This window comes from Amblyomma mixtum, chromosome 10 (genome assembly GCF_055824585.1).
Source record: "Amblyomma mixtum isolate Tamu chromosome 10, ASM5582458v1, whole genome shotgun sequence".
Taxonomy (NCBI): Eukaryota; Metazoa; Arthropoda; class Arachnida; order Ixodida; family Ixodidae; genus Amblyomma; species Amblyomma mixtum.
Window position 1 is genome coordinate 171,408,665 of NC_143021.1, and position 13,392 is coordinate 171,422,056.

At 52.5% G+C, this 13,392-nt stretch overlaps 1 pseudogene; it reads left to right on the forward strand.

The window, feature by feature from the left end:
* The first annotated feature begins 2,959 nt into the window (after positions 1-2,959).
* On the forward strand, positions 2,960-8,314 carry LOC149327727 (uncharacterized; annotated as a pseudogene).
* The last annotated feature ends 5,078 nt before the right edge of the window (positions 8,315-13,392 follow it).

The window sequence follows — 13,392 nt, forward strand, 5'->3', positions numbered from 1 at the left end:
GGCCGATGTCTTCAGGATGGTTACCCCGCAGCACCAGTCGCTGTATTATACCGCCTATTATGCCACAATGGTTCAACCCCTGCGATCTATGGTCTTCCGAAGATCCTCAAGCCTGATGTCCAATTGCGACCCTATGGTGGATTTTACGCGTTCCCCCTTCAAAAGCTGTCTAAATTTCTATGTCGAATTATTTCGCCACTGGTCGGCAGGACCCCACGCACATTCGAAACACCTACGACTTCATCGAGAAGGTCCGAGGCCTTGAAATCGGCGGGGGTGAAATCATGGTTTCATTCGATGTGAGGTCCCTGTTTACAAGCGTGCCGATAGACCTTGCCGTGGATGCCTAGCTGTTCCTCCGCCCTTGAAACCGACCGCACACTGCCAGAAAGGTCGGCAATCGACGTGCACGATTTGGCTAGACTTCTTGTACTCTGCCTTTCAAACAACCACTTCACTTACGAGCAAGTACCGTAGAAGCAGATTCACGAAGCAGCAATGTGGGCGCCTATTTTGTGGCCAATCGGACAATGGAGAACCTCGAAACTCGTGCACTTGCTTCGTTGACACATCCCCCCAAAGTTTTTCTGAGGTACGTGGAGGTTTGCTTTTGTGTCCTGAAGAAAGAATCCCTGGACGCCTTCACCCAACACCTCAACAGCATGGAACCAGCAATACAGTTTACCGTTGAAGAAGTTCAATGGCCGCCTTCCATTCTTGGATGCACCTACTTGTCTCCCAAGAGTCTTCAGATCTTACCTTCAGTGTGTAAAGAAAACCAACTCTTACCGGCCACTACCTTGATTTCACTACCTTCTACCCTGCTTCCCGAAAGCGTTCCGTGGTTTCCTTGCTCCTCTGCAGAAAAGAAAGAATATGCACAAATGTGGAGACAAGGCAGCCGACTCGTTGCACATACGTCACGATTTTTACACATGCGGCTTCCGAGGGCATTTTACTGATTCCGTGGAGCGCCAGCTCGCCCGTTGTCACCACTTAGCGCACTTTAGCGTGCCTTGCCAGATGCCCTTTGTAGTGGTCTCGGACTCAAAGGAGACGCCCTCGACTCAGCGTGGCAAGCTCAGCGGAGACCAGCTACCAAGTGACAAGAGGTTTTTGGTCGTTTGGTGCCGAGCTTTTGCCGGTCGCAAGCCAGAGAATGGGTCGGAGCCAAAGGTTCACAAACAAAAGAAAGTTTGTACAGCAATGAGAAGATGCAGAGGATTTCACAATCTCTAGTACAAACACATACAAAGTGACTAACAAAACAATGCAGCTCGTGCAAAGTTACACTCGAGAGAGATTACAATACAAAAGAATTATTGCACCTAAAGTGCACTAACGTAAGAGAGAGGCAAACAAACAAAACGCAATTTGTTCACCGGGCACTGCGACAGTCCGACAACCAGAGGTCCACGACGGTGCCGTCCCGCAGAGTGGCGCGCGCTGCCTCGTTGTACCGTGGCTGGGCGAGTGGTGTGGTCCCGGGAGTCGAGCGGACGCGCTTCGATGAAGCTTGAACAGCGGCTCGGGCTAGTTGGCAGCGGCCAACGCCCTTCTAAGCTTGCTCCACGTCTGTCTGAAGAATGGGATAAAACAGCGCTACGGAAGAGCTAGAGACAAGAGAAGGACCAGCGCTTGCCTCGTCTTGCGTTGCGCTGTTTTATCCCATTCTCCAGACATGCGCCAAGCAGCCCTCTTCTGGCATCCACGTCTGTCTGTTCTTCGCGCCAAGGCACGCGCGCAGATACAGTATTGGCTGTGCAACCTCACGCCGGGCGCGCGTCCCCATTGCTCAAACGCTGGGAGTTAATACTTCCAGGCAGTGGTGGTCCCAGAGATTGGTTTTAGGGGGGTGGACGGACTTCTGTATATTTAAAGAATTTTCATTTACATTTTATTTGTACAACAATTTTTGTCTTGTTGAAAAATAAATGGCGAACGATATAGATGTTATACCATAACTCTTGCCTTGAATGTTAACGGTTTTAAAGGGGCCCCGCGATGATTTCCTCAGTACCAGTTAATATCATTAAAGTGATTCGTCATGCTTTCCAGAGACTAGAGCAAAAAGAATTATTGAAATCGGAGCATGCGAACGAAAGTTATTCCACTCTGAAAATTCGAAATGAAAAGCTCAGACGAAAACGCATTTCACTCACCCATTTCACTCACCCAGTACCGAGATTGGGCGCTACCAATCAGAACCGCGCCTAGCGCATACGCAGCGGAAGCGTGCATGCAGCTGGCAAAACACCTGCCGCTGCACCCTTTTGACGTCCTGGCACTGCAGGAGACCTACTGCCGCGCAGAGGACGTCTCGCTCCCTGGTTACGTTGGCTACAGCAGTGCTTCGGAGTGCGGTGCCGCAACCCCTCCCATCCCGTCGGCAAGCCACGCGTGGCTGTGTACGTGCGCGCCGAGCTCCCACACGTGGTGCACGACGTCACGGACCTCGCCGGCGCCTCTACAGAGTGTGTGGCAGTGACAGTGCGCATTCGGGGCACCGACACCTCGGTGGCGAGTGTCTACATTCGCCCTGGCATCCAGTGCGATCCCACTGTGCTCACGCGCCTCACCCAACGGCTCACCAGGGACTGCATACTGTGTGGTGACTTGAACGCCCACCACACTGCGTGGGGCTCGCGATCGTCGCGGCAAGGACATATATGACGCAGCGCTCACCGCGGGCCTCGTCCTCTTAAACCGCGGCGAGTCCACCTTCCTAAACGCCCCGGGAGCCCCCACGGCAATCGATATCGCACTTGTTTCGCCAGCTTGCTTGCAAGACTATGTGTGGCAGTGCGCGCCAGACACCCATGGGTCGGACCACTTCCCCATCGCAGTGCTGCCAGCCATCACGCGCCCACGCACGCGCTCGTACGTGGTGACCAGGTGGGAACTCTTTCGCGAAAGGTGCGCCGCCATCCCACCTGACGCGAACTTCCTACACGCCGTGGTTCAGTGCGCGAGGGAGGCCTCCACAGTACCTGTCGGCACCCCCGTGCCCGACATTCTCAATCTCCGGCAAGCACAAAGGCGCATGTTGCGCTCTCGACGGCCGTCCGATAAGACAGTGTACAACCGTACCGACGCCGTGTGCCGACGACACGCTCGCCGCCTTCAAAGCTGGGCAGCACTCTGCTTTACATTCAACGACCCGCGCTACCAGCGGAGAGCCTGGCGCATCGTCCGGGGAATGCTGCAGCCCAAACTGCCGAGACACCCCGTCCTCGCCGCAGCCATCCACCTGGGCATCAGCACCGAGGAGCTGACTGAGCGCCTGGCGCTCCAATTCATCCCCGAAGCGCCAGCAGCACGACCGGCGCTGCCCCCTCCCCCCGCGCTCCGCGTCTCGCAGCGTGATGAGGTGCATATTACCTCACTCTGCGAGGACCCCCTTACCATCGGGGAGCTACAAACTGTGCTCGCAACGCGCAGACGAGGCAGCGCACCCGGGGAGGACGGCATCACATATCAGATGCTTCGGAACCTCGATGCCCCCCAGAGGCCTGGCAAACCGCGGTGGTCGTGCCCATTCTCAAACGGGGCAAACAGAAGAAGCTCCTCACCTCCTACCGGCCATCTCCCTCACTTCGGCCGCGGGGAAAACGATGGAGGCCATTGCCCTGCGCAGGCTACAATGGATTGCAACCGCCTGCGGCGCGCTTTCGCCAGTGCAGAGCGGCTTCCGCCGCCAACGCTGCACAGCTGACTCCATCTCGGACGTCGTCGCCACACTGGAACAGGCCCGCGCCTGCGGAGAGGCGGGATTCCTCGTCCTTCTCGACGTCAGGAGCGCCTTTGACTCAGTGCCACACTGGGCCATCACCGATGCACTCGCAGCCATCGGCATCAAGGGAAGGCTATACTCGTACCTCCGCTCCTTCCTCGAGAGCCGCCGCATGTGTGTGCGAGTCAACAACACCACCAGCTCTCAACACCACCTTCCGTGCGGCGTGCCTCAGGGCAGTGTGCTGAGCCCTTTCCTGTTTAACATCGTCCTCGCCCAGCTGACAGACTGCATTCCGCCACGCGCACGAAAGACTGTCCGCATCGCAGTGTACGCGGACGACATCGCCGTCTTCGCGCGTTCCACAACCCGCCGCGGGCGCGCAGCCCGCATCAAAGTCCAGGATGCCCTAAACGCGATTGCGACCCACCTAAAGGGCATCGGCCTCACCCTCTCGCCCGGGAAAAGCGAGGCGCTCATGGTGCACCCAAACAACGCGGCGGCGCACAACCGAACAGCCCCTCTCACCCTGAACGGCACTCCCATCCCGTGGCGTAAGAGCGTGCGTTATCTGGGCCTGGTCATCGATTCGCGCCTCACCTGGGGACCCGCGCTCAAAGCCATCCGCAGCCAGGCAGCCCTCGTCGCCCGCATCGCGCGGCGCTTCCTCGCTAAAGGCAGTGGCTGCTCTCCCGCGCTCTGCCTGCGCATTTACGATGCGGTCGCCACTGCCAGGACACTCTACGCCCTCCCACTCGTTGGCCTGTCGCAAGCGCAGTGGAACGAAGTCGACAAGGCGCACCGCAATGCACTGCGTCACTTCTTTGGCCTCCCGCGGAACTCGCCAGTCGCAGCGACCTATGCTGAAACAGCCACATGGCCCGTGTCTTTGCGCATGCTCTGAACCATGTAGTGCGCATGCAGTGCTCGGGCACCTGTGCGGCTCTGCTCAAACATCTCAGTCCCGCACGCAAATGGGCAAGGCTGTTAAACAGATTCATCAGCTGCTCGGCCCACCACCACCGCCCCGCTTCCCGCCGCCGCACATTTATCGGCCGCCGAGCATATCCACCACGCTCCACGGCGTCATCTCCAAACGAAGCACCCCGCGATGCGCCCTGCAGCAGGAAGTCGCTGCGAAAGTGCACGAAGACTTCGCAGGCCACACCATCCTGTACACAGATGGCTCCGTCAACGAGGAGATGGGACGGGCCGCAGCAGCCTGCATTGCTCCCGCTCTGCACGCCGTCCGGCAGATCGGACTCAAAACACCGTCATCGTCCCTCTCGGCTGAGCTGACAGCCATCTCGCTCGCGGCCGACATTCTCAGCTCCAACCCGGCCGTCAGCCAAGCAGCCATCCTCACGGATTCCAGGAGTTCACTGCAAGCCCTTCAACAACCCGAGAAGGGCTCTCGCCTGCTGCAGCTCACAGCGCTCAAGCTTCACCTGCTCGGCGCCCGCGGCTGCCAGATAACTCTCCAGTGGGTCCCCTCCCACGTTGGCGTTGAGGGGAACGAGGCGGCTGACCAACTAGCCCGGGCCGCTCTCGATCCGAAAGTGCCCCTGTCGCGACTGGTCACCCCCTACGACAACGCTAAACTAACCCTGCGACGCACCATTCGGCGCCTCCACCCTGACCCACGAGTGGCCACCGCAGCCAGGTTTACAACAGTTGACCCACGCAAACTCGCGTGGGCGGATTACGCCCTGCTTCTCCGCCTCCGCACTGGCTCTGGGTGGACCGCCGACCGTCTCCACCGTTTCTGTGACCCTCCGTCATCATTGTGCTCGCAGTGCGGTGCAGAGGAATCTATGACCCACATTTTGTGCGTGTGCCCTGCGTTCTCACGGGAGCGCTCACTCATGCAGCAGGGGTATAGAGACCTCGGCATGCCGTGCGCCACCCTGGACGACCTTCTCTTCCCTCCACGCTCCCGTGGGAGCCAAATCAAAGCCCTGCGTCACCTGCTAACATTTATTGGAGCGTGTGACCTGCGCTCAAGACTGTGAGGTGCACGACATTTCATCGTCCCAGCGCGCGCCTCGCTTTCCAGCATTCTGCGTGCACGCCGCGCGCCCCTCTCATTGGCTGCGCCGCGCCCTTGCTCCGTGAGGTCCGCGCGGCTTTCGGGCCAATCCCGGCGCGGCCGCCTCGCTCTTCCCCACGTGGACGGCAGTCCGTGCCTGACTCTCGAGCGAGCAACTTCGCCGGGGCTCGCTCACGCTTCTCCCCGTGCGCCGGCCTCCGGTCCTACCGTGTCCGTGCTCGTGCACCATCGCGAGCGTGCGCCCAGTTGCGGCATTAGCCGTCCGGCCCCCGAGGATGGATCAGGCCGCCCGTGTCTGCTGGGGACGGCAGCTCCCACGGCCGACCCCCTCCCCGGACTCTTCTGGACCTCGGGACCAGCCTGTCGCTTCGCCGCCGTCTGCAACGGGCCCGCTCATCGCGGACGTCCGCGGCCGCTACCACGCCCCGGCCTACGGCCCGACCCGTTTTATCGCGTTCGCCGCCTAAACGAACGGCAGTGACTGCGCCTGTGCGTGTTGCGTGTGTGTGGCCTTAGATGATCGGCTCCCGAGGTAGGATCAGGTTGCCCGTGCGCGCCGAGGACGGCGGCAACCACGGCTGACTCCCGCCCCGGATTCTTCTGGACCTCGGGAAGAGCCGACCGCTTCGCCACCGTCTGCCACGGGGACGTTACTGTGCCGACACGCGCAGGTGCCGCCGTACCCTGGCCTTGCTCAGCGACGCCTTCTGCCTTGCCCTCGCGCCGGACTCTCCTGCCCTGTGCCCAGTCACGACCCCGACCCGCTTCTTCTCCCCTATTCTCCCAGCAAAGCCCGGTTGCGGTGACCCCCACGTGGAGGCAATTACCAGGCTGAGCTTTCCCCCATTTCACCCCCCTTCCCCCAGCGCACTACCGCGGCAATAATTGTAGACAGCCGCGCATTTTGGTGGCGTCTTCCCCCTGTGTACGCGACGCCGTAGTCAGGGCAGGGGTGACTAACAACAAAGGAAGCTCCCCCAAGTTTCTTTTTTAGTCGGACTGGAAGGCTGTGGGCAGTAGCCCCCCAAACTCGACTCCTGTCCGTCCTTGCTCTTCCCAATTCTGGGCAAGGTGTGTCGACCGGCTTTTTTTTTCTCTGCCGTCTTGGTGTGGTCACGGCCGGTCTCGACGCGCGCGCTTTCTGTTTTGAGCCAACGTTTTTTGAACAGCGCTGGACGCCACGAAGGTTTGAAGCGGAATGGAAAGTGTCGCCCCTAGCTGTATTCTTGTTAGTTTTCGTTCGCTTTCCCTGCTTCTTTCCATTTTTTGTGGCATGCGAAAAGCTTTCAGTGCTCAGAGACATAATATTTTGGATTCATTTCGCAAGTATAAAGGAACAGTATGCAAACTGGACGCCCAACCAATGAGAAATGCAGCGCCCTATCTGGATGCCACCTCATTTCCGCTGCCGCAAATGGCCGCCGCGTTGCGACACCATCGGCTCGAAACAAGCATTACTAGCGAAGATTAAAATATCAAATATTATGATTTCGGTGATCTCATTGCGCGTTCGGGACTCACAATGTCCCTGCATACAAAGAATAAAGACCCCATGCTTTATCTACGTCGCAGGGCACCTTTAATCTCGGTGCCCTGCTACTTGTGCTCTTGTCCTTCAAATGGTTCACCTCATAAGTAACACAATTCCTAAATATTAACGCTGATTCCTATCTTTCCTATAATTTCTCTTCCCCACGGTCTGCACAGAGGAGGGCTCCATGCTCCTTTGTTAGGCACAGGAGCTTTAGTAGTGTCCTGTACACTGCGCTTTGACTGTGTGCACATGTGACTGTGTCTTTGACTGTGTTGTGACTTTGGTTTTGTCTTGTTTTGTTTTGATTACGTTTTTACTTCTCTGATTTTCTTCGTGGTCGGCATTCGGTGCTTTGCTTTGACTGTTACTGTGACTTTGATTTTCTTATTCTTTATTTATTTTGCGGAATACAAGCTGTGCTTTGGCTGTCTGGCTGTGAGTGTAACTTTGACTGTGTTGTGCCTTCTGTTTCTTGTTTCTTGGAGTTTTTATTTTTTTACTGCTCTGTTTTTCTCTTTAAATTATTTTTTTGCAGCATTTACTTCTTTTTCATTCATCTGGAATTGACGTCAAGCCTGGCAAAGCGTTGCTGGCCCGGGGACCCTCTCTCTTTCTTTTAGGTTTCTTTACCTTTTCTAAGAGGAGCACTAATAGGGTAAAAGATCGTCGGATGAGATACTCCGCCACGGTGGGTCCAGCAAGGTGAAAGCACCTGCCCGGGCATTTCACGAGCGCGTTTGGCGGCCTCCATTACTCAGTTCGGGGAAGGGGCTTTGTTCCGCCCTTGGTCCCCTCCGACAAGGCGGCTGGTCGGCGCGCCTTGTGAAGCCAACAGAAGGGATGGTCCCCACACTGGCGTCGCTGTCTCATGGTGGGATAGGTGGTAATGGTACATTTTACATAAAAAAATGAAAAAGGTGAGGGAAAAGACTGTTGCCGGCCGCGGCCATTGCTATCTAATATCTTAGGCACGCGAGCTGCAGCCGGCGGAGGTGAAAGGGAGGATAGCGAGGAGAAGTACAGAGGGGAGCGATAGCAAGAAAGCACAGGGAAGAGCTTTGTACTAGTGTACTGTACTGCCATGGCCGCTAGTGGTACTGCATGGGCTCGGGCCGGGACATGATCTGCTTTGCCGGGCCTTGGCTGGGCCCGGGCCTGAAGTTGGCCCGGACCGGGCTCGGGTTTAAAGCTGCGGATGCGAGTCGGGCTTGGGTCCGTACAGAAACGGCTGGTGTCCCACTATTCATTCAATATTGCGCAGTGAGGCCGCCGCGGTGGCTCAGTGGTTATGGTGCTCGGCTGCTGACCCGAAAGACGCGGGTTCGATCCCGGCCGCGGCGGTTGAATTTCTTTGGAGAAATTCTAGAGGCCCGTGTACTGCCCTTACGAAAATGGCAGATATGGGCCAGATATATTTTATATATGGCTGTATATATTCATATATGGGATCATATACAGTTAAATAGGTCCATATATGGTCGTATATGCGGCCAGATATGACCATGGGAAACCTGATATGCCGCAATATACGGCTATATATGGGTGTATAAGACCACAAATACGGGCAGATACGGCCATAAGGTACCTTATATAGTGCCATATACTTCTATATATAGTCGTATTAGCGTCCTTATATAGATGCTCTTTCTTTATATGGGGACCTTCAAATCCTTATATGGAAACAATCTCGCATATATGGAACATATCCGACCTCATATATGGGATTCTTGTGCCATATACTTCTGAACTTATATAATTAACTTTGTGTCAAACATGATATTATTGGTTAATTAAGATGGTGAAACACACCGCACAACAAGATACTAAGCTTTTTATGATTGCGGCTTCAATCAAATTAGACTGCTATTACGTAGCGATGTTTAATTAATGTGAATTAAAGTACAGTGCTATAAATCACATTAAACTTTGCTATGATTTAAATGCACTAATACATGCATATATGCGCTTTCTATCTTCGGTGGACTTCGAACCTTCCTGACGAACCAAACCTTCCTGACTGGGTCTAAATAAGCGGATTACAAGTCCAGCGAGTTGGTTGCGATCGAAATCATAGTTTCTAGGAACATTGATAGATTATAGAGTCCCGAACGTACAAGAAGCGCTTGGGGATCGAACTCAGCCCCTTCGCAAACGTGATGAATACTCAAACCATCAAGCCGGTGGTGCGGTGTACGTTCCTTCTTTGGGCGCTGTTCCCCAAAACTATGTCGTTCTTAAGGAAGGGGAAACCTGCATTGTTTGCGGTAATGCCAGACAATAAACGTTTGCAAAACCGCTGCAGCATACAGGCATTTCTTGTCCAGGAGCCTAAATAACACATCGCTGCTTGCGGCACAGGGATGAAGATTAAAACGCTCTAGTATAATTGTCTGAGAAAAAATACAAAATGTTTGAAAATTCATCTATCTAGAGTTGCCAGCAAAACGTTTACAATGCAGACGAGAAAAACTCCACAGCTGCACGCAAATCTTTTACCCATCGCCTGTTCCGCGCCGCCGAGTGTCCGTGGTATACTGACCAAGCTCGCCATTCTACTCCGACTGTTGTGCCACAGCTGAACAGTTTGTAAAAAATCTTCTGCAAATAGTTTTTGATACTATGCGCGTTGGTCTGTTTCTTTTCACCTCAACTTTTTCTTCCCTTCATAATCAACCCTCCCCTGCCGGCCGATATTCAGATGCCAGTTCTGAGACCGGCAGTCACGGGGAAGCAAGACATACTTTATTTGCGTAATAAATGAGTCGCCGCTGTGTCCACGGTCAGCCACCACTCACGGCAAAATGTTCCTTACCCTACTGAGCGAGAGATGGCGCTGCTGAGGCGGTGAAAAAGCGGACCCTCGAGAACCCCCCCCCCCCCCCCCCCCCCCTCCCAGAACAGCAGAAAAGCGACACATTGCCGCCTTCGGCAGTGCTCAGTTAGAAGATAGCTGGCGGGTGGCTAGTCCAGCTCCGTGTCACTTTCTCTCTTTCTTTCGCTCCGGAAGGCACGCCGAGGGAACCAGAGCTTGGCAGAGGGGCGCTACAAGCGCGAGTGAAAAGCAGCGTCTCCCGCGACTCCCCACAATTGACCGGGCAGACCTGTCACCCCTCCCATTGAGCCCTTTCTCTTGAAAAAAGACCAGTTCCGCACATGCTTTACACGTGTTGGACTGCCTGGAAATCTGTTTGCGCTGACGCTTGCTTTTTCCTTCGTGCTAGAACGCTGACGAAATTAAGAGGACTAGGAAAATGTACAAGGGCGATAGAAAATAATGTGAACAGCATGTTGCCTACGCACTGCGAAACTGGAATTCATGTCTGTAGCGTACTTATGTTCGAATTAGGCGCCGCGCTGTTTGCATTTCCTTCTATCGCGACAGTACCCTCTCAGGTGTAGGTTTCAAGAAAGAGTGGTCAGCGATTTTTTTTTCTGCGCCGACTTGAAAAAAAAAAAGAGAACTGACAGTGCATCAGGTCCACTTCGTGGAGCAGATTGTTGACGAAACCGTCGTTACCGTGCGGCGAAATGTGTGTCGCAAGTAAATGGCAAGTTTATTTAAGACGCGGAATTCGAGCTTAATACCTTTTTTTATGGCAGGGAAATTTTCGCAAAATAGTTAATTTTGTTGGGTAGCTGAGCAGTTAGATGTACGCAACTTTCTTTGCCAAAGTTGGAATTTCATTACGTTTTTCGCTGAATAATAACGAGTATGTGTTTATTTGGACGTAAAATAAAGATAGGCGAGGCTGAAAAGAAAAACAAACACGCGCGATATGCGTTTACCAGATGCTGGCTTACGGCTAACAGAAAAAATGCTCTAGTTTGGTCAATCACTACGCAGTGGTTGGTACATTTAATGTAATGCCGATTGCAGCGCACGTGCATTCCCAAAACAATTTATTTGCAGAGCCATCTCTCATATTCAAACGCTCGCTCATGTGCAAGCTAATATCTTTACTACTTTTACTTTGAGACATTTTTTACATCTAGCAAAATAACTTCGGAAATTGAGCCGGGCGTCACACAAAGGAACAATGAGGCGATCACTGACCTTGCCTCACACGCGTCTGCCTAACGCAGCTGTTGATGTCAGCCTCCAAAATATTTGTTTGAGTTACCTGAACGGCGGAGGGCTTTACTGGCAAAAAAAAAAAATTGTTTCCTTAGCGCGAGCTGTACGACTAAACACTGCATGCTTAGTGAATTACAATGAAAATTCGTCAGAAATAATACACACGCGCAACATACCAAATAAATTTAGCAAGAGAAAACCGCCTACTTCAGCTTGCGCACAGAAGTTATCCAGGCTTGCCGTCTCTCGTTCTCAATCATTTCACAGACAATTCCGAGGAAAACCATTTTTGAATGGGAAAAAGTGTATGAACGCATTTTTTTTATACACTGGAAGATTTCACTATACCAACCTCCCGTCGACATGCTTGCATTGTTTTTGTTTTTTTCTGTCTTGCTATTAATGTTTTTGTTATCGTTCGATGCGAGCGATGGAAAAGTTCTGCAAGATTTTGCTACACATCGAAAAGATTCACCATTACCTCCAAAATTCCGTCGGCAGTAGATTACAAATTTCGAGTATTGAATTTTTTTTTCAGGAATGTGGCACATATGTCCAGGAAATCTATAGAGTTCCACGGGCTGCTCTTGGCTGTTGATGTTGTGAGAACTATTGTGGTAGCACCCGACACAACAATACGTTTCTTCACTCCCTCAACGTCGCGGCATTCCAGTCATGACTCACAACGAGCGGCAAACCCTCTTTTGTGCACCCACGAGCAGGACGGGACGTGCTCACAATGAAATAGAGTGTCAGCAGCGCGAGCAGCACGGGCACCAGTCGAGGCGTTGCTGACTCCATGCGCTCCGCCGGCGACGTGCCCACACAGAATTTCGAAAATGGAAATGACAAGCAGGCATGAAAAAAGTGCAATATAATCGCTGTTTTACATTCGTTACAAGTCCGGATAGTGAAGCTGGCTGACTGGCTTCAGCATTGTAGTGAATTAAAATGAGGACGCAGCGATTATATCGCAGTTTTTCATGCCTCACTCACTGACGTCCCACTCATAGTTGAGTTATTGAATTTTAAACAGCAAGAGAAAAAATCGATAATAAATTATTTAGCAGTTGTAGGAACAACACGTGGTCCTCCACGTATAATAGTGCCTCACGCATCATTACAAAGAAAAAACACGCACCCAAAAGTTAGGTGTCCATGCTCCTTTAAGTGCCCTTGCAGATTGAAGGACAGGTGTCTAATTCACTCACATAATGAAATCAGCCGCATACCTAACATCCACATACATAACATGGTCGGCTGGAATGGCGAAAAACGCATCGTTACTACACACAGACAATGGTAGTGCTATATACTAGATGTCTTCAGGATGAACACTGCTTTGTTTTATGTACATGTATTCCGCTCAGAGCAGCATTGGTGTAAGTAAACAAAAAAACTAAGCATTTCTTGCTGAGTATGTTACAGGACTTTTGTGTTAGGTATTTCCACAGGGCATTAATTTAATTAGGGACAGCAAAGGAATTTGGCCGTGATGTATCGCATTGTGATGGTAAACTTTAGGAAGGGTTTAGCGATGTAAAATTCAATAAATTACGTTACAAAATGTAATGTATTTTCTAGTTTTTTTTCTATTGATCCAGAAAAGGGTTTTAGATGGCGGGAATTCACCGATATCAATATAAAAATTTCAAATCCGCTCTATGCAACGTGATACAAACCCATACAGAAAAACTTATAAGCGAAACATCGTGAAAAACTGCATAAGCACGCTCAGAAAAACTACATCGTACCCACAACGCGCACGCACGCATGTAAAAAAAACTGCCCTAACCTGCTGAACCACACAGATGTATAAAAAACCGTAGTCTGAAACTAAAGATGTCCTCTCCAAGAACGCCCCCAAAAACCACTCCCTATTAGTCAGCGCATTCCCTCTCTTTACACAAAGAAACAAAAGAACTCCTAGGACTCCTACCAGTGATGGCACCTTGAAAACACCCCAGACTATGTAAATCCGCTCCCAGTTTGCACTCCTG